This window comes from Vanessa tameamea, chromosome 26 (assembly GCF_037043105.1).
Source record: "Vanessa tameamea isolate UH-Manoa-2023 chromosome 26, ilVanTame1 primary haplotype, whole genome shotgun sequence".
Lineage (NCBI taxonomy): Eukaryota > Metazoa > Arthropoda > Insecta > Lepidoptera > Nymphalidae > Vanessa > Vanessa tameamea.
The window spans coordinates 936,124-956,405 of record NC_087334.1 but is presented as its reverse complement, the minus strand read 5'-3'; the positions used below and the strand labels follow the sequence as shown (position 1 = coordinate 956,405).

The 20,282-nt window shown below is 33.9% G+C and overlaps 2 protein-coding genes across 3 annotated transcripts in view; one reads left to right on the top strand and one right to left on the bottom strand.

The window, feature by feature from the left end:
* Positions 1–20,282, top strand: part of LOC113393147 (ATP-binding cassette sub-family D member 1) — an 81,063-nt gene that overhangs the window by 2,385 nt on the left and 58,396 nt on the right. The window contains exon 2 of one of the 2 annotated variants that reach the window (XM_026629872.2): positions 18,776–18,801. The exons of the other annotated variant lie outside the window; for it this stretch is intronic. The gene's annotated coding sequence lies outside the window, so the exon portion shown is untranslated. The remainder of the gene's footprint in view (positions 1–18,775; positions 18,802–20,282) is intronic. 2 annotated transcript variants of the gene reach the window in all.
* LOC113393159 (protein lethal(2)essential for life-like) overlaps positions 1–20,282 on the bottom strand; it is a 206,259-nt gene that overhangs the window by 128,887 nt on the left and 57,090 nt on the right. The window lies entirely within an intron of this gene.

Here is a 20,282-nt window from a genome sequence, read left to right as displayed (position 1 = left end):
TGCGGATTCCGCAATGGAACCGCTTTCGTGTTTCGTATTTAGCAAATGTCTTATCGATATTTCATTTATACCTATTTGAGTCGTGAAAGGCTGCTGCTTGTGAGGCATTGATCTGATCATCCAGTGGTTTATAAGCTATGTCTCACATATTGAAGTAATGTGTTCTCACCTATAATGTTCACCAAAAATTTGAATTGGTTAAAATATTTTGAGTGGCGAAGAATAATAGAAAAACTTCTTACGTCATGGACTAAATATTACGACGTCATTTGTTTTGATAACATTCGTGTTCACCGGTCAGAAATTAGTCAAGAGTGGATGCGCTGAAGTACTTGTTATGAACAAAAACGCTCAGCCAGATATTGCAGTTCGACGATTTTCTCTCCGACGATATTAACATAATCGCGAATATCATAAATCGCTCATAGTATAAACGTTCCACGTCAGTCGTATTTATAGTACAATAATGCCTCTTGTCCAAATGTTGGCTAAATGTTGGTGATGTTGGCAAAGTGCAGGAGATATTATTTTGCGGGGCAATGTGTGCAAACACAGCTGCATTTCCTATTACCTTACTATAATAGTCTGATGAGACCGCTCCGACACGATAGAGAGCGATCGAACCAACGGTTTCACGTGTTTTCCAAGGCTTGGTTGTATAACAATACCATATTTTATTAGTCTGGCTCGGGATTTGCTACAATGTAAACTACGAGGCTTTAATCGTATAACGTAGTAGTTGTGTGAGAAAATGAAGTACATTAAATAAAAGTAAGTTATCTCTTATTCATATATTACCATGGATTTCTGTATGTTTTATTTGGTGGTAGAACTTTGTGCAAGCTCGTGTTGGTTCCACCCACTCATCAGATATTCTGTTGCCAAACAACGATTCTTAGTATTTTTGTATTTAGGTTTAAAGGAGTGCTCGTATTTGCTGGTAAGCAACTGGCACAAGAGACTTTAGTTCTCAAGGTTGGTGGTTCATTGACGATGTAAGGTTAAAATTTCTCACGACGCCAATGTCTTTGGACGATGGTTATGGGCAAGGCCGATTCTACATTATATGTAAAAATATAATTGTGTAATTTGAAGTGTAAAATAACTTTAACAATTATTTTAATCAATTAAGTCTTCTCAACGTTGATACAATTAACAAGTACAAAGTCTAGGCATGCTGCTGTTGATAATAATACTCCACTTTGACCTGATATTTAAAGGGCTTGATAATTAATATGATGCAATATATTAGTTTATGAGACTTTTATGATAAATGTGTGCAACAAAGAGATTAAACAAATAATAGAGTAATTACATTGACTCATTCAGCTATTGTGTTATTCCTTATTGTATTTGTAAAACTATATTTATGTGGAAAGATGGATCGTATTTATACTTGGTTTCGAAGTCGATTGTACGGTGTCGTAATAGGACATGTGTTTTTAACCAGGTTCCAAAAAGATCACCTCTATTCGACCCTGACTTTTCAACAACTACTGATCTGATTTATCTCATAAAAATGGTTACTCCGAAATCTATACTATAATATTATAAATGTGAAAGTAATTGTCTGACTGTCTGTCTGTCTGTCGTTCTTTTTTTGTGCTAAACCAATGAACCGAATTTGACGAAATTTGGTATCAAGCAAACTTGAACTCCAAGGAAAAACAAAGGCTACTTTTTTTGCCTAAAACATGACAACCAACCCCTAAAACGCGAGAGACAACTAGTAATAAATATTTAAATGAGACCAAAAGAAGTATATACCCTCCCATACCAAAAGAAAATCAAATTGGTTCGAAAATTACGGAGTCCTTAAGTAACAAACATAAACAATTGAGAACCTCCTTTTTAGGTAAAAGATTGTTAAAGATGAGAAAAGCCCTTAGCGTAGCTGTGCAAAATATACAAGATGTTTTCTCGTCGTATCAAAATAGCGAGCATAACAGTTCCGATCCTATATTTTGTAATTCATTTTTAATATAAGTCTTTGTTCGTTTTTACGACATGATGCAAACATTGGAAGCAAAACGATCACACCCAGAACCTTTCAGTGATAAATGATTTCAAACAAATATTGGTAATGGTCAAAGTCATTTTTTTTTTAAATTTAATATAGACGCGTTACACTTGCTTATTGATTGTCAAAAATCTGCTATGTCGATTAAAAATATATTCAAAAAATATAACATAGTCCATCTCAGTGAAACCGGCATCTCACCTGCAATTGCGACGGCGACGAATCGGCGACGGTGACCTTTTACCATCAGGTGCACACTTGCCATCGACCTGTAATATAATACAAAGTAGTACTTATTTAATGTTGGTACCTATTGTCTTTGTCTAAGTATAATTCTAAATCTTATAATTAATATAATTAAAAAGTCTTTGTCTAAATCTTAGTACATACATACTTTTGTAACAATTATTTTATCTCTGTGTGATATTTTATGAACAATAAAAAAAAATTGTATTGTATTGTATAAATGTGTAATTATTAATAAAAAGGACATAATAATTAAGGTCTTACCGTTGAAGTAAGTAGGCTTTGATACGAGATTGTTCAAGGATGGGCTTGTATCAGGAGGTCAGTTCTGCTAATAAATTGACAGCTTATAACAACTAAAATCAAAATATACTTTATTCAAGCATGCTTTTAGAAAAACTCTGGAATCGACAACATACATAACTGTATTAAACGAAAAGCTACCACCGGCTTGAAATGTAGCTTCTACCGAGAAGTGTTAAGAATCTCAGTAGTTATTCTTTTGCAACGTTTGAGATATAAAGTTAGGTCAGTTAAATACAATTTAATTTATATAATATCTTGCCGAAAAGTAAAGAAATATTTGTATTATCGGAAATGTAATCTTTGTTATTTAGACGTTTTCCCATTCTACTTCTAGTTGCGGTTTGGTGGTGGATCTGTGTAGAGTCGAGCACGTATAACAGTTAGAAATTAGTGGAATTTCCCCAGTTGCGATTTAGCTGAGGTTTATTTTTGTGAGGATTAGAATAGGAAATGTTTCGCACAGTTTGCGCACTTTTGGATAATCATTTGTTTTTCTAAAAAAAAAAAAACTCATACGAATTAATTTCAATGTGTGCCACCTGCGATTTATGACACTTGATATCCGTGAGAACACGTGAACACATAATAATACTTGGGCTCGCGTGCGTGTCATCAATTTACAAGGCGTTCCATGTTTCACGGTTGGCCATCACCATTACTTTGATAGCGGAAGTGTGCTATCGTTATTTTCTATCATTTGCTTTAAGTGTATGTTACTGTAGTAGAGATCTAACGAAAATTATATCGTCTTATTATATTATTATCTTATTATTTTATCAGCAGTGTTCTGGCGATCACTCCAGGTAAAATGGACTTTTAAGAAACTTGACCATTACGCCGCCATTTTGCACACCCTGTACCCTAGGTTAAGACAGCTTTACTCGCGATAACTGCATACAGCATCATTGAATTTTTATAAACTTAATTGGTTTTTATATACTTAATTGGTCTAATTCATCTCGTCCTGCGCGATAAAAGAAAATATATAATTACGAAAAGTCCTTGGCTCAATAGTTTAATTTGCATATTCCATTCCGGACATACTCAATAGAAACTAGCCAAATGCTCAGCACAGGAGAAATTAATCAGCACAAGTATCTGCGCAAATATCTGCGTTATCTGTTACCTCATATTCATAGTCTAAACTCTAGTTATCTCTGTATATATGATATATTTTTTATTATCATTTTATTTTAGGGAAACAAACAATGAGATGACACTTATGGCACAATAATATATACAATATTACATACATCAGCTAAGTTTCCACTGATACTTGATTACACAATTATTAAAATTAAACGAAGACTTAACATACTTAAAATCAAATATGTAACATTAAATAATTTGTGTGTTTTATTCCTGCCGAGAGGGCACAGATAGTTTCGCCAACTTCACGTGCGATGGAGATTGAACGCTACGGTCGAGATAACAGGTTCAGTTTAATTTTGAAGGCATAATAGTAATAGATTTGTGAACCAAAACCTTAAACAACACAATAATAAATAATTAGATAAACATAAAATAACATAGCCGAGATGGCCCAGTGGTTAGAACGCGTGCATCTTAACCGATGATTTCGGGTTCAAACCCAGGCAGGCACCACTGAATTTTCATGTGCTTAATTTGTGTTTATAATTCATCTCATGCTCGGCGGTGAAGGAAAACATCGTGAGGAAACCTGCATGTGTCTAATTTCAACGAAATTCTGCCACATGTGTATTCCACCAACCCGCATTGGAGCAGCGTGGTGGAATATGCTCCATACCTTCTCCTCAACGGGAGAGGAGGCCTTAGCCCAGCAGTGGGAAATTTACAGGCTGTTTATGTTATATGTAAAATAACATATAAGAACTATTTAAAAAAAATTTACAAAGTGGTCTAAATACAATCATTAACAAACATTCAACATTAATAGGGCGAAGAACTTTAACAGGGAAAATGTCGTATTTGGGATGGAGGAGTTTGGGAAGTATATGGGATAAGCAACATTCGCCTAGGCGACATTCACACAAAGAGTGATCTCTAACCCTAATTTTACGTAGATGTATGGGAGTACATGGATGTCGTACATGCATCGTAGGCAAATGAATAAGTCAATTGACAATTGATTATTTTGAAACGATTACGTTGTCCAGCATGTTTAAATAATGACATATTTTTAAACAGGTTTTATATAAAAAATGCTATTTATAAAATGCTATCTTTTTTTTTTTGCAAACGTGGTTTTAAGACGATGTTGAGGACGCGATTAGAAATCACTTCGATAGTAATTATCGAATTCTTAGACGAAACGAAATTTTTACCGTAATTAAAAATTACAATTTGAATCCTTCGAATTCATTTAAAAGTGATAATGGTAATAGATATTGTTTGCATAAACTGATCGTTATTTTAAATACTACAAATGTGTTTATACAATTACATCGATCCTCATCCTGTAATGAAGTCACCTTAGTTTAATATAATATTATTCCAAATGTTAATGCTTATCCAATTTGTATTCGAACAAATATTGCGAAACAATGCTATGTGCATATCGTATCGATGTTGATAACTCCATTATGAAAGCAAATTTTCATAATATCCATAAATTCATTTATATACGAGGAAAATTGATTATGTATTTGATGAATAAACAAATCTTAGATTTACATATTCCATGCGATTTGCTTTAAATTCTGTTATATTATACAAACAAACAGACTCAGACAAACAGAGTTCTTGACACACACATATATATATATATATATGTATGTATTTATAATACAACAGTGTTCTATTTAACTATAATCAAAATTAATTTTACTATCAAAACTCCGATGACAACTTCATTAAAAAATCTTTCGTGAATCCATAATGAATGTAATACATTAATTAATTATTCAAGATCTCGAATATTCTATTCTTTTTTTTGTTTTGGCCTTTCATTGTGCCAAGAGGATTTTCTATTCTATTCAATATCAAAGTTGCGCGTCACTCACGACAATTTAATGTCAAATTTGTTTATTTTTCTTAAATCCTATTGTGGTTTGAATAGTCAATACATACTTTTGAATAAAAAAAAATGTTAGTACGATTCCACAACCTTCGACGACTTTCGTGTAAAGTCATCGTAGGGTTTTAACCTGTAAGAATCCCATATCATACTTTTTTTGTGTTTTTGTGTGGGTTCCTGGATGGTTTCGATTGGACCCATTATAGGTGGTGCTGTGATCACAAACTAAATCCTTATTTCAGCCTTGACGAAGTCAGGACAGGCAGCGAGTTTTATTATATTTGTACTGATTAATACATGAATACCTTGTAGCGTAATGCATTAAAAAAAAAAGCGCGCGATCGCCTGTCACAGAGGCTTGGGTTTACTTTTTGGCGCGAAGTTTGAGTGCTTCGGGCTTATAATTTCTCAGACATAGAAAAATGCCGTAATTATCATTTACTTAAAGCAACTAATGCTAATATATATTGCTATTTATTATTTTAAGGTATAATAGATATAAGCTTTGTATTTTAAAAAGTAATTTACACTTTTGGTCTTCAACAATCTTGTATATTCGCCACGCACATACAGGGTAGTAGAGAGCGGGCGGAGTGGTATTATGACGTCATACGAGAGCGTCATGCCGTTTGCCGTTACGGCGTACGAGTCTTACGGCCAAGGTCCGAATAGTTGTTTCACATTGAATTACCAACTAAATATTGTCTTAATCTTCAACAACAATCACACTTATAAACCCACTCGACTCTTTATATTATAACTAACCGTTTTACGTTATTATAGAGACGTTACGAGTAATACATTCGAGAAATTATAAAACAAGGTCTTGGTAATGGACTTCAATCAGCTTATGTACCTGTTACTTTCTATTTGTGACGTTACGTCTAGGGTTGTCGACTCGAGTTTTTACTGATGTTGTAATTTCAAGTCCGTTAGAAATACAAACGTTTTGATTTCGCTCTCACGATGGAATTGTCGTGTGAGTGATGAATTCGATTATTTTAAAGTGTATTATTACTTTTTATGATATAGGTCGCCTGATAGTAAGTGGTCACTATCGCCCATATACGGTGGCATTCCAAGAAAAAATAACTATTCCCTCCATCGCCAATGTGCCACCAACCTTGGGAACTAAGATGTTATGTCCCTTGTGCCTTTAGGGACACTGGTTTACTCACCCTTTCAACCGGATCATAATAATATTGAGTACTGCTGTTTTGCGGTACAATATCTGATAAGAGGATGGTACCTACCTAGACGGGCTTGTACAAAGCCCCAAGTACCTACCGCTAAATAAGTATTAATTTTTGTTGCTGTTTTTAAAAAGGAACATATTTTTCTAGTGACACTTAAGTCAATTCTCAAAATATTTGCACAACGTAATTATTCGTCAAACAATGCAACTACTATTCTTTAAATATTTATTTTATAAATCCAACAAAACTGTAGTAGTTCGTTTTGTTTAAATAAATACCAAGTTTTTACCAATTTATTACTTAGGTAGCTTTGCCCCGAGGTATCAGCCGATTCAATTTATATGTCACTTTATACATTAATATTAAGGTGATATTTATGGTATAACTTCCATACTAAGTTATAATATAAGGAAGTATAGCCTTTTGAGTTTTTGAGACTAGCGCTTTCACCACACAAATTCCTCAGGTTTCTATTATGAATATAATATAATACTTCTATCTTTCGGTGAATAAATTAGTCACGTTATTCTTTACAATAATATATATACAGAAGCAAAAGGCGTGGTGTTATTATTACACAAAGATACCATATAATAATGCAGAATTATCGCTAAGCACATCTCTTCCAGTCAACATTATGGAATGGTAATAACGTCAATATAAATTTAAGTGTCGTGCACACATTAACTGACCATAACACCATTATTTTTATCATTTCATTGTATATGATTGCATTTAACATGAGCCGTGAAAAATATTATGATCTAAATTCGAATCAGTTGATAGCGACCGACGTTTTAAAAGTCTTTGTAAGAGACTATTTGTAGACTGCTTTTTCTTCGTTAACAGTTTACTGGATTAGGTCCATCCCACTCATCACATCATACCTCCAAACAGCAATACTTCGTATTGTTGCAACTCAGGCACAAGGGATAAATATTTTAGCTCCCAAGGTAGGTGGCGCATTGGCGATTTAAGGAATTGGTAATATATCTCACTGTTACAATCTGTAGGTGGTGGTTACTATCAGGCGGTACATTTGCCAGTATGTCTATATAATTTTTTTTTTATGCGGTACAGAAAATGGGTGTTTAATTCTAAGTATTTTAATAAATGTAAATTAATAATGAGCCGAGATGGCTCAGTGGTTAGAACGCGTATATCTTAAACGATAATTGCGATTTTAAAAGCCGGCAAGCACCACTGAATTTACATATGTTTAATATGTGTTTATAACTCATCTCGTGCTCGGCGGTGAAGGAAAACATCGCGAGGGAACCTGTATGAGTCTAATTTCAATGAAATTCTGTCACATGTGTCCACGTCCATGGTGGTGGAATAATATCCAAACCTTCTCAAAGGTAGAGGAGGTATTAGCTCAGTAGTGAGACATTTACAAACTAAAGAGAAAAATAAATTAATAACAGAAGTGCGTACCCTACTGATGTAACTAGTGTCACCAAACATTTAGCACCTCTCTCCTCACCTCAGCGAATGATTTCTCCAACTTCATTATGTATAACCAATAAACACACTTCACTAAGACTAATGATAGAACTAGAATTTCTAGGCATTTAAACCTTTATTAACAAACACTTGCATGTCTTGGGTCGTGAGTTAATTAATAATTTTTTTCTAATGAGAAACGTTATTTAACAGCTCTAATTAGTAGCGAGTTATCCAAGACTACAGATTCTGATATCGTGACATCAATTTCCGGTTCGGATCTCAGTGGATGGAACATTCGAATCTTAACTGATGATTGTGTGTATTTAAAAAAAGGGGGAAGGATCAACGGAATTAAAATTAATAGCATATATCTATCTATGGACCATTTTACGTCGTTTGGTCATAGTCTCATACTGGTACGTTTAGTATGTTTTTGTGAACAAAAACATTATTCTAATCTTTATATGTGCTATAAATATGAAAGATATGGTTATCCGCACACAAGTCCGAAAATCCATAAAAGCGCGATTTTTAAGGCATTTTCTGTTTCGCGCAATCTCTGTGTGGAACCAGCTTTCGTGGGTGGTTTTTCCGGACTGTTACGACTTGGGAACGCACCTGCAAGCCCCCCGGTGTTGCAGATGTCCATGGGTTATAGGTGAGCCTCCTGCTCGTTTGCCACCTATTCCATAAAAGAATGAGAGCCGAGGTGGCCCAGTGGTTAGAACGCTTGCATCTTAACCGATGACTTCGGCTTCAAACCCAGGCAGGCACCACTGAATTTTCATGTGCTTAATTTGTGTTTATAATTCGTCTCGTGCTCGTCGGTGAAGGAAAACATCGTGAGGAAACCTGCATGTAGCTAATTTCAACGAAATTCTGCCACATGTGTATTCCACCAACCCGCATTGGAGCAGCGTGAAGGAATATGCTACTAACCTTAGCCCAGCAGTGGGAAATTTACAGGCTGCTAATGTAATGTAATGTACCATAAAAGAAAACGACCTGGAGGCGATCGTTTCTTTTCCAATATGTATTATTATCAAAAAGCATTTAATTACATGATATTCTTTAGCGCACTAACGTTCCTTGACGATGTTTTATTTCTACCAATTGAATAATTTTAGACGTTTTTCGGAGTTTTGCTTAACGTGAAGAACGATTTTATTAACCCTGTGTAGCCGGGTTACGATTTACGAAAGTTAAAAAGTTTATGTTTGTTCCTCTAGTAGTAAAAACCAACAGAGTCACTAGATCATATCAAGTATCAAAATTAACTAAAACTACAGCGTACCCAGAAGAATATGTATGTATTTGTAAGTATATATAGCTTACTTTGTTCCTTAATATATTACATTAGAATAACAACGACGATTACATAGGCGTTCGCCGTTCATAATCACGTTTCAAGTATAATGACATTTAAAAAAACATGTCATGCTAAAATTAATCCTGATAAAATCTACGGCGTTTATAACTGTTTAGTTAAAAGCGTGAGAACGAAATGAAAATGGATGTTAGGGCTTCTACGTTTCGTTAGGACTGGCGCGAACTTCAGGTGAAAAATGCTTGGTTTAATTTCGCTCGTTTTAATAGTACGTACGTAAACACGCTTGCGATTTCTACTTATTTCGATATATATCTGGGATGTTATGGAACTCCGAATATAACCGAAAACATCGGATATCCCAAATAAAAATCTATCGGAAACCGAATCCGTTAAAAATATCGTATAAAATATAGGTAGGCAGCTGGCCAACTGGACCATCTGATAAGAGATCACCGTTAGCCATAGACGTTGGCGCTGTAAGAAATATTAACCATTCCTTACATCAGAACAATACGGCACCAACCTCGAGAACTTAGATTTTGTCACTGGTGCCTGCGGGTTCACTGGCTCACTGATTATTCAATCTGAAACACAACAATACTAAGTATGGCTGTTCGGTGGTACCCAGACGTGCTTGCAAAACCCTACCACCAAGTGAAAGATTATGGTATAAAAAAGTTGTTTTGTTCGTAAAGTAATTATTATAGCAATTAAAGTTATCTTATTAGTTGAGTTTGTTAGTGCAGCTCTGAGTAGAGTTAAAACATTAAACGATATTACAATTTGCAATTAACAACAGAGTAAATTACTTAGAAAACAGTCATAATTATCTATCTGTCTGTAAATACTATCAACTGTGCTAATGCGTGTGTTCACCTCACGCACACAAAGACAACTTGTAAGCACGTCGATACTAATGATTGCCGATAATTTAACGTAGGGGGGCGCGTCGTCGTGAGTGAATATGTTTATACGTAAACTTAAATATGGTTATAACATTAATGATTTGTAATACACTTTTGTAAACTTACAGAATGAAAACTCTCGTCCAGCTGTGAATATGTGGCCTCTTTTTGTTAGGATTTTTGTCCACTTTTTCACTTCAATAATGTTTCTTTGTGGTAGTTAGTAATACCATCTTGATCAAATTTGAATTCGTCGGTCCAGAGGATTTTTTTCAAAAAAGATGCATCTTCTAAATGTTCATTAAGCATGAATCTACAGAAAGCAACTCTTCTTTCAGCATCCTCTTCGTAAATAACGTGCATAGGATTAAAATGATAATACAAAATATCTTAATTGTAACTTAGCTCCTGAACTGTTTATGAATCTAAATTTTATTTTAAATTTGTATTAAGTAAGTAAATTAAGTAAATAAGTAAGTTTTTTTACATTGGTTATTATTTTAAATCAATTTTGTGGGAATTTTAAAGAGCGACCTTTAGTACGAATTCGGTCATGTTCGAATACGAATTTCCACCAGCGTCCTTTCTGATCATTTTATTTCGGTTGCTTTGAAATAAATTCCTAGTTTTTATACATTTTCGGAAAGCTAAGTAAACGATTATGTTTTTAAAATAATCTGCAGAACAAGTTTCATAATAATTTTTTTGATTTTTCAGTCATATTTGAGGGAAAAAAAATTATTGAAATAATATCGTTTTCCGTCTCGCATTTTTAAATTTGGACCGATAATTATTGTTAAGATATTGAAAAATATCCAGTGTTTAATCTTTTTTATAATCATAATAAAATCAGAAGAAAAAAGTAGATTTTAATTGATACTTTTTTAAAATAAATTTTAGAAGTTGCAATTTTGACTTATTTTGAAAAAATCTAAAAAACGTGATTACTCAAAAATGGTTCACTTTTGCATCATGCATATGGGGGTTAAAATTATCGCAAATAGTCACCCCTATCACCTCCTAACGGGAATACGTCGAATTACCAATAACCCTGTATATACACACATGTGTGCACTATGTCCCTTGCAGGCTAGCCTCTTGAGAATCACCGACGCGATCGAAAACGGTAAGGACGACAAAATGTCTTCGAAAGGAAGAAATGCTGATACGCCGGTATGGTGGTCTTGGGAAGTTATGTTTAAAGTTTAGTGTCTAAAGTTCATATTCCAAAATTGAAATTCTGGCGCTTAAGCGTTTCTTCTTTTCCACTGACGATGTGTACTTATGTGCCTCAAACACAATATTCATTGGTTATTGAAGACCTGTGAGAAATCAAACAAGTGTGGAGATCTCAGGCTTAAGCAAATGTTTTTGACACACTAACACCGATTTGTCGTTTCGCGCTGAATTTTGAAACAGTTTGTATTTTCTAAGCTTCTATTGGGACACAATTTAACTGTTGTGTTAATTGCTTTTGTGCATTGTATATCTTATAAAAGGTTGCAAAAGTACTCAATGCATAGTCTTTATGGTCCAAACGATAGGACATGTGGATTTTAACAGTCTTTATCCTCGGTGGAAGGACTTTGTGCAAGCTCGTCTGGCTAGGTACCTCTGAGCCATCAGATTTTCTACCGCCAAACAATAATGTATTGTTGTGTTCCGGTTTGAACGGTGAGTTAGTCAGTATGACTAAAGGCGCAAGGGAAATGACATCTTATCTCCCAAGGTTGGTGGCACATCGTTCTGATTTTAGGAAGAGATGTTATTTCTTACAGCGCCAATATCTTTGGGTGATGGTGACCACTTACCATGAGGTAGGCCATTTTCTTCGACTATCTATTATTTAAAAAAAAAAACAAATTAGACAGCTGACAAAAGTTTCATACCTGGCGTATCTGCTATTAACTTATTGAGATGGTCCCATTTTTCAGATAATTTTGTAATAGCCGAGTTGCACGAGCTGAATTTAATTTGGTTTTGTTTATATTATTATCTGGTTAATTGTCTGTTAATTTTGTAATTACTTAATTAAGTTACATTATCTTGGAAGTGTGAGTATAACTCTGTTGCAAATTGCAATACAAGTTTGCATGTCTCGAATTTTTGTCTCTCTTTTCATCATTTTTGTGTTTATTTCTGTTACAATCGTTTTGCTTATATGTTTTGAAACTAAGCATACACCTTTAGCACCTGTTGGATGTAGCATGTGCACGGTACGCCATCTAGCGGCGAGTTACAACAATTTAGACAGTATCAAAATCTGGGGAACAGTTGTATTAATTTATATATATTTTGTTTTTTTTTTATGGCGTTGGTTGGCGGACGAGCATATGGGCCACCTGATGGTAAGTGGTCACCACCGCCCATAGACAAAGGCGCTGTAAGAAATATTAACCATTCCTTACATCACCTATGCGCCACCAACCTTGGGAACTAAGATGTTATGTCCCTGGTGCCTGTGATTACACTGGCTCACTCACCCTTCTAACCGGAACACAATAATACAGTGTACAGTTATTTGGCGGTAGAATATCTGATGCGTGGGTGGTACCTACCCAGACGGGCTTGCACAAAGCCCTACCACCAAGTAAAAGTAAACAGTTACTGTATTCCCGATTCTATTTCTTACAAAAATAAACATCAGCTTAAACGTGACCGGGCTTGCTCTACTTATTAATAACGTTTACGATACGATTCCGATTCTATATCGATTCATAATCAACTAAACCGTAACTCGATCGTTCTAGTAGTAGACTAGGAAATCCAAACGGCAACGCTTGCTATGAAATGTGAATTTGTTAGTGAAATAGGGCTTCTAGTAGTAGTAACAGTTCATATGTTTAACACATCATTGTTGCTTATCTGAAGTCGATAATTTTTTAATTACGAGGAGCCGTTAAAGTAATACGTCACTTATGTACAACTGCAAAACTTTTATAGAGATAGTTAATTATTATTAATTAATTTGTGTCATAAATATACACTATAATATAAAATTTACATTCATGGTGCTCAGTCGTACAGTGTTGAAGACTATGAATCTCAAAGTGATATTAATCTATACATACATAAAATCAAATTTAAGTGTCCGTTTGTAATATTAAAATAACCGCTTTTTACTAAATGCATATATGTATGTATACACGATACATATACCAAAATAACATTTTTTAAATTTTTTTCTGTCTGTTTGTTCCGGCTAATCTCTGGAACGGCTGGATCGATTTTGACGGGACTTTCACTGGTAGATAGTTGATGTAATAAGGAGAAACTTAGGCTATATTGATAACGTTTTTTTTAAATTCAAACGCGCACGAAGTCGCGGACATAGCTAGTTTTTATATATAAGATTAATTTAATGCTATGCAAATTATTTATGCCTTTATATATTATGTATGTATTTTTAATAATATTCTTTTATTTGTATTTTAATTTATATTTAACTTAGTGATGTAGCTATGCGGATGACGGCGCCGGTGTTGAGTTGCATTGATTTTTATTTCTTTTTTCTTTGTGCTAGTGCTATTATTTTAAAAAAATAATCTATAAATAACAATAACATAAGTACGTTTAGTCGTCATTGGGTATTGCTAGTCTGGAAATATGATCCAGTTTAATTAATAAATCGTTGTCATCTCTTAAAGGGCCCTGGTGCTTGCAGCACCTTGCCCTATGATAGCTACATCACTGATTAAACTATACATATATTAAAATTAATAGTGGCATTTCACAAATATTTTACAATAGGTCCTCTGCCCAAAGGTTGCCTGGAAGAGATTGTTGCTTTAGCTATGAGGCCGGCTGTTGCAACTAATGCTAGTTTGTACATACCGATAATTTATTATGTACATTGTACGTTACCTTGTCACGTATATAATATATTTAGTTTTTAGTATCTGTCGTGCAATAATGTGCAAAAATAAATAAGAGCTTTTGCTCCGCTGTGAGGGATTTTAATGGAATATTTTCTTAAAATTCTTGTATAAAATGTCGATTGAGAAGCTTGTTTAAATATTTTTTGTCATTCAAGCTGAGTGGTCTAACGGACTGGCCGTTTGCCAAATTTCGTGTTGATATACCTAAGCAAGCGGGCCTCAAACCGCAACAAGTATGAATATTACACATATGCAAAATATTTTATACATGATTCTCAAAGTCAATGGCATAAGCAAGTCTTTGTTTATAAGTATTATTATTACAAATGTTGTTCAAATGGGACCTTTCGAAATTCCGTTACGAGGCGTTTATTATGCGTAGCGTCAGAAAAACAATCACATGGATAAATATTGGTATATTTTTACTTTGTACTGAACAGCATTGAAATTGATCGTGATTGCAATTTGACAAAATTCTGACCTTCTATACGTCTCTAGAAAAACTACTTTACATGATATTAGTGGCAACAAAAACTTAGTATATTTTTTTTTTGCTTTATCGCTAAATGTTTGTTTAATAATAAGGAAGATATTATATTTAATGAAAACGCATAAAATAGAAACATAATTACAAACATAAAACATTATCTTAACAATTCGGGGAAAAGGTCTTAGACTCAGTTTAAGCTGCTTTTCAGTCAATGCCTACTACTACTATCTCCGTGGTCGAGTAGTGTGTACACCGGTTTTCATGGGTACGCCACTCCGAGATCCCGGGTTCGATTCCCGGCCGAGTCGATGTAGAAAATGTTCATTAGTTTTCTATGTTGTCTTGGGTCTGGGTGTTTGTGGTACCGTCGTTACTTCTGATTTTCCATAACACAAGTGCTTTAGCTACTTACATTGGGATCAGAGTAACGTATGTGATGTTGTCCAATATTTATTTATTTATATTTATTTATTTATTTGCTGCCAACACACACGTATATCGTTTTTATTAAATACTTTCTATTTAGTCATGTTATCGACTAGAAACGAAAGGTGTACCTTCAGTACTATTACGCTATCAATACCGCGGTACCGTTCGGGTACGTTATAAATATATAATCTTTTATCTAGATGTAGGTAGAGGTTCATTTCTTAAAACTCTCTTGGAGGTTATTTTAATTCTTATACTAGCTGAACCTGCCGCGTTACCTGCTCGAAATTTATAAAACATTGGCTATATCACACAAACCGTCAGCCACCATTTTACCCCCTCGAGGAGTGAATTGAAAAAAGTAGCCTTAAGTAATTCTTTCTATTTCATACAAAATTTCTTCGAATCGATTCAGCGGCTAACGCGTGAAGAGGTAACAGAGTTTCGCATATTTAATATTAGTATAAATTTAAAGTTTGTATTAATTTGTTATTTGATTGAAGTAAATAAATAAAAGTTAGGACAGCTAGTAATATACAGGGTTATTGGTAATCCGACGTATTCCCGTTAGGAGGTGATAGGGGTGATTATTTGCGATAATTTTAACCCCCATATGCATGATGCAAAAGTGAACCAATTTTGAGTTATCACGTTTTTTAGACTTTTTCAAAATAAGTCAAAAATGCAACTTGAAAAATTTATTTAAAAAAAAGTATCAATTAAAATCTATTTTTTTCTTCTGATTTATAAAAACGAATAAACACTGGTTATTTGTCAATATTAAAACAATAATTATCGGTCCAAATTTAAAAACACGAGACGGAAAAAGAAATTGTTTCAATTTTTTTTTTACTTTTTTCCACAAAAATGCCTTAAAAACAAAAAAAAATCGTTATGAAACTTGTCCTGCAAATTATTTTAAAAACATAACCGTTTTATCAGCTCTCCAAAAATGTATAACAACTAGGAACTTATTTCAAAACAACCGAAATGAAATAATGTGGTTAAAGACTCTGGCAGAAATTTGTATTAGAACATGAACGAATGAAAAACAATACCCAATGTAAATAAAACTAAAATACAAATTTAAAATAAAATTTAGAACTCAACTTCCGAATTAGTCAAATTATTCCGCATCATTCGACGTATTCCCGATACATCGAATTACCAATAACCCTGTATGCAGACAACAAAATGCCTCCGTGACAAATGTGTAAGAGATATATTTTTTAACCAGTGGCATATAAACATTCACCAAACGATCTTTGCCGTAAGTGTTAATACGTCGTAAGTGTATTGCTCCCGAGTACATTTTCACACATTTAAACGAGTGAGCGAAAAACGGAATCGTGTTCGTACATGTTGAAGCGTTACGCTTTTCAACACTGTTTTATGTTTGTGTATGTGTGACTATATTGATGTTTGTGTGTCGCTATAAAGGTGTAACATAAACGTTCATTCTCCAAGCTCCAAAGCCTTGACAAACGGGTCATTTCAACAGATCTTGCAAAATATAGTAGTTTAGGGCTTAAAGCATTACCTACGGCTAATCTAGGTTAAACTTCCTTAGCAGTTTGAAGGCAATAAGGCTTAAGACGTGCCTGCCTCTTACAAATACCTAAACTGTAGTGTCGATTTTAATTTAATTATATTATGTAATTTAACTACACGTTTTTTTTTCTTAATTAAAGTATTTAAGTATTTTAAATGTTATTGTCTAATGAATAGAATATAATTATTATTACTGAGGACAATATTCTGACAATTTAGATTTTTTGAAATTCTTGTATTTACTTTATCATACTGACTTTTATTGTTATCTTGGATATTTATAAAATAATATTCATCATAGCCGAGATGGCCTAGTGGTTAGAACGCGTGCATCTTAACCGATGATTTCGGGTTCAAACCCAGGCAGGCACCACTGAATTTTCATGTGCTTAATTTGTGTTTATAATTCATCTCGTGCTCGGCGGTGAAGGGAAACATCGTGAGGAAACCTGCATGTGTCTAATTTCAACGAAATTCTGCCACATGTGTATTCCACCAACCCGCATTGGAGCAGCGTGGTGGAATATGCTCATACCTTCTCCTCAACGGGAGAGGAGGCCTTAGCCCAGCAGTGGGAAATTTACAGGCTGATTATGTATTCATCATTTATATTTGTGTAGATTCATCATTTACTCATCAAATCTAATTAATATTCAAATATATATATATTTTTTTACATATTCATTTTTCATATAAAAATAATATAATTTTATTGGATAAATGGACGGCGACTCGATTTTATTTTGAAATTGTTCTAATTTTTTAATAATTGAGAGTCACTTTTAATGAAAATATATTTGACGGGACTGTTGATCAACCTCCAGTATACAAGCACGCATGTGGTGCGACGCATTGAAATTACTGAAATCCAAGGCTTAGAAATATTTTGTAATATGATGTAGTTGCGACAGTACGAATTTAAGCACCTTTCTCTTTAACAGAACATTTGTGATTTGAAAATGTGATTATAATATCTACTGAGATTAATATTTGGTTGTTTTATGTTATATCGGTTACGGATAAAATTTTCAAGAATTTATGAGGTGTTTTTGGGTACGTCTATCGTTATAGGTTTATATTTTATTCTTGTAAGAAAATTTTATTAATAGGAAAGAAAAAAAAAAATATTTTAATGTATTTATTTATACATTAGATTATCTTACAAAATTACATATAAACATATCTCTCTGAAATCTACACAATCGTGGCTTACGTACTTGTGTAATATAATATTTCCTGCGCAACTGACTTTTCTGTGTTCAGAATATTTACTGTTTTCGTGGAACAGATTCGAGTTGTTTTTCGCGTCTACTCGTTTGGTCGCTGAACATCGGGATTGCAGCTATATAAGCTTAAAATGATAGAATATGGAAAATTGTTAACTTACCCAGTTTGTTTAATTAATATATAAAATCTCTATGTAATGCGTTATTAATTATTATATATTCCATTATAAATTGCCGGCGGTGTTGTTTGTACATATAGCCTTATATGAAGCAGGTAAGTTTTTGAATGATAGATGTAACCGATTAGGGAAAATAAGCATTGTTTTGAATTCAAAACATACAAGTTTCTGACCGCGGCGGTGTTTGCAGTGGCTAGGTACATTTTTCCGAAGACCTATGTGCAATTCCAGATAATCTACGAGTATCACTATGCCAAAATGTCATTCAGATTCGTTTAGACGTTCTAGCGTGATTTCGTAACAAACATACACCCATCCAAACTTTCGCATTTATAACATTAATAAGTATAGTAAATACATAACATATATGTATTATTTACTTAATATTTTAGTAGCAAGCTCGTTTTTAACAGCTTGAAGAGTATCTTCTCCGCTTTCCTGGGTCTAGATAATCCGACTAACAGTTACTGAGCCTAGCTCGTTTAAACAAAAAAATAAACAACTCCTCAGCTTTAGGACATCCATGTATTTTATGTTATTTATGGTAAATAATAGAAGTATTTCTTTTGCAGATAACACAGATGTCTTGATATAATAGGTAAGTGTACTATAAATACACCAATTACAGAGTAGCCTGTGCACGGCTAGGCTACGCTGTTACCCTCTGGTAAATAAAATGGTCATATACTTTAAACTCCACAAAATAAGTTCATTTGTATTTCAGTAAACATCAAAGTGATTGTTGCAAACCTAGTTTTTAATAGTATTATATTTTAACGTCATTTGATGATAAGAATATTGGATGTTCTGCCGTAAAAATATTTGTTATAACAGCTCTTAGTTTTTTTTTATGATATCGGTAGGCGGACAATTTAATGGGCCACCACCGCCCATAGACAATGACGATGTAAGAAATATTAACCATTCCTTACATCACCAATGCGCTACCAACCTTGGGAACTAAGATGTTACGTGATTTATATTCAATATATACATATATGTGTGCCTGTAGTTACACTGGCTCACTCACCCTTCAAACCGGAACACAACAATACTGAGTACCTACTGCTGTTTGGCGGTAGAATATCTGATGAGTGGGTGGTACCTACCTACCTTGCACAAAGCCCTACCACCAAGGAAAAGTTGGAAGTTGGAAGAGTGTACACTCCAATGTTTCGGAGTTCACGTAAAGCGTTGCTGCTGCGCTTGGACTCCTTCCGGTCGCGTCGGATTTAAAGAGGGCGTAGAAGGTGCGTTTATATTTGCGCACATCCTAGCGAATTATAATATATCAGTCGTGGATGTTTTCCTATTATTGGTTCCGTGGCCGAAATCTGTCAGGACGATTTCATCATCATTACTCCAACCGTTTCAAAAGCAACACCAAGTATATTTGGAGTTGGTAGACAAATATTTGTGCTCAGACACATGTACGGCTTCAGTACTGTTCTAGGGAAACAGGTCAATTCTCTTTGTTACGGAATTTAAAAAAAAAACTTTTTTTTTAAAATCATATACCTAAAATATATTTTCAATTGGTAATTAATAATCGTCAATTATAACAATTTCATCGCCGATTAATTGTGTCGGTTTCCGTTGATAACGAAGACCTCCTGACCGATATTCGACCACGTCAACAAATGTCAAGGACTGCGCATGAGATAAAGTATTAATAATGGTGTCCTGGCCAATCTCAAGGGAGACTCACCACTAGTATCAATAGTACAATTTTTTTCATGAGTTATGTTATGATTATAATATATCTTTATTGTCTTGTATGTGTGTGTGTCAATATCTATGTATTACCTAATAAAAAGTATATCATGTTATAAAGCATTTGCGGTTTATGATTGTATGTCGATCAATAGCATATCAGTATCAACAGTATAGCCAATTCCAATGGATGTAGGAAAAAAGATAAACAAACTTTATATTTACGTATTTCATGCGATTCGCTAATAACTCATTGTGCACTACTAAGAGTTTATGATTAATATATATTTATTTATAATACAACACTATGACACTTAAGTACTTATTTCCACTTTAATATTAAGTACTTCCAAAATTCCGATAACA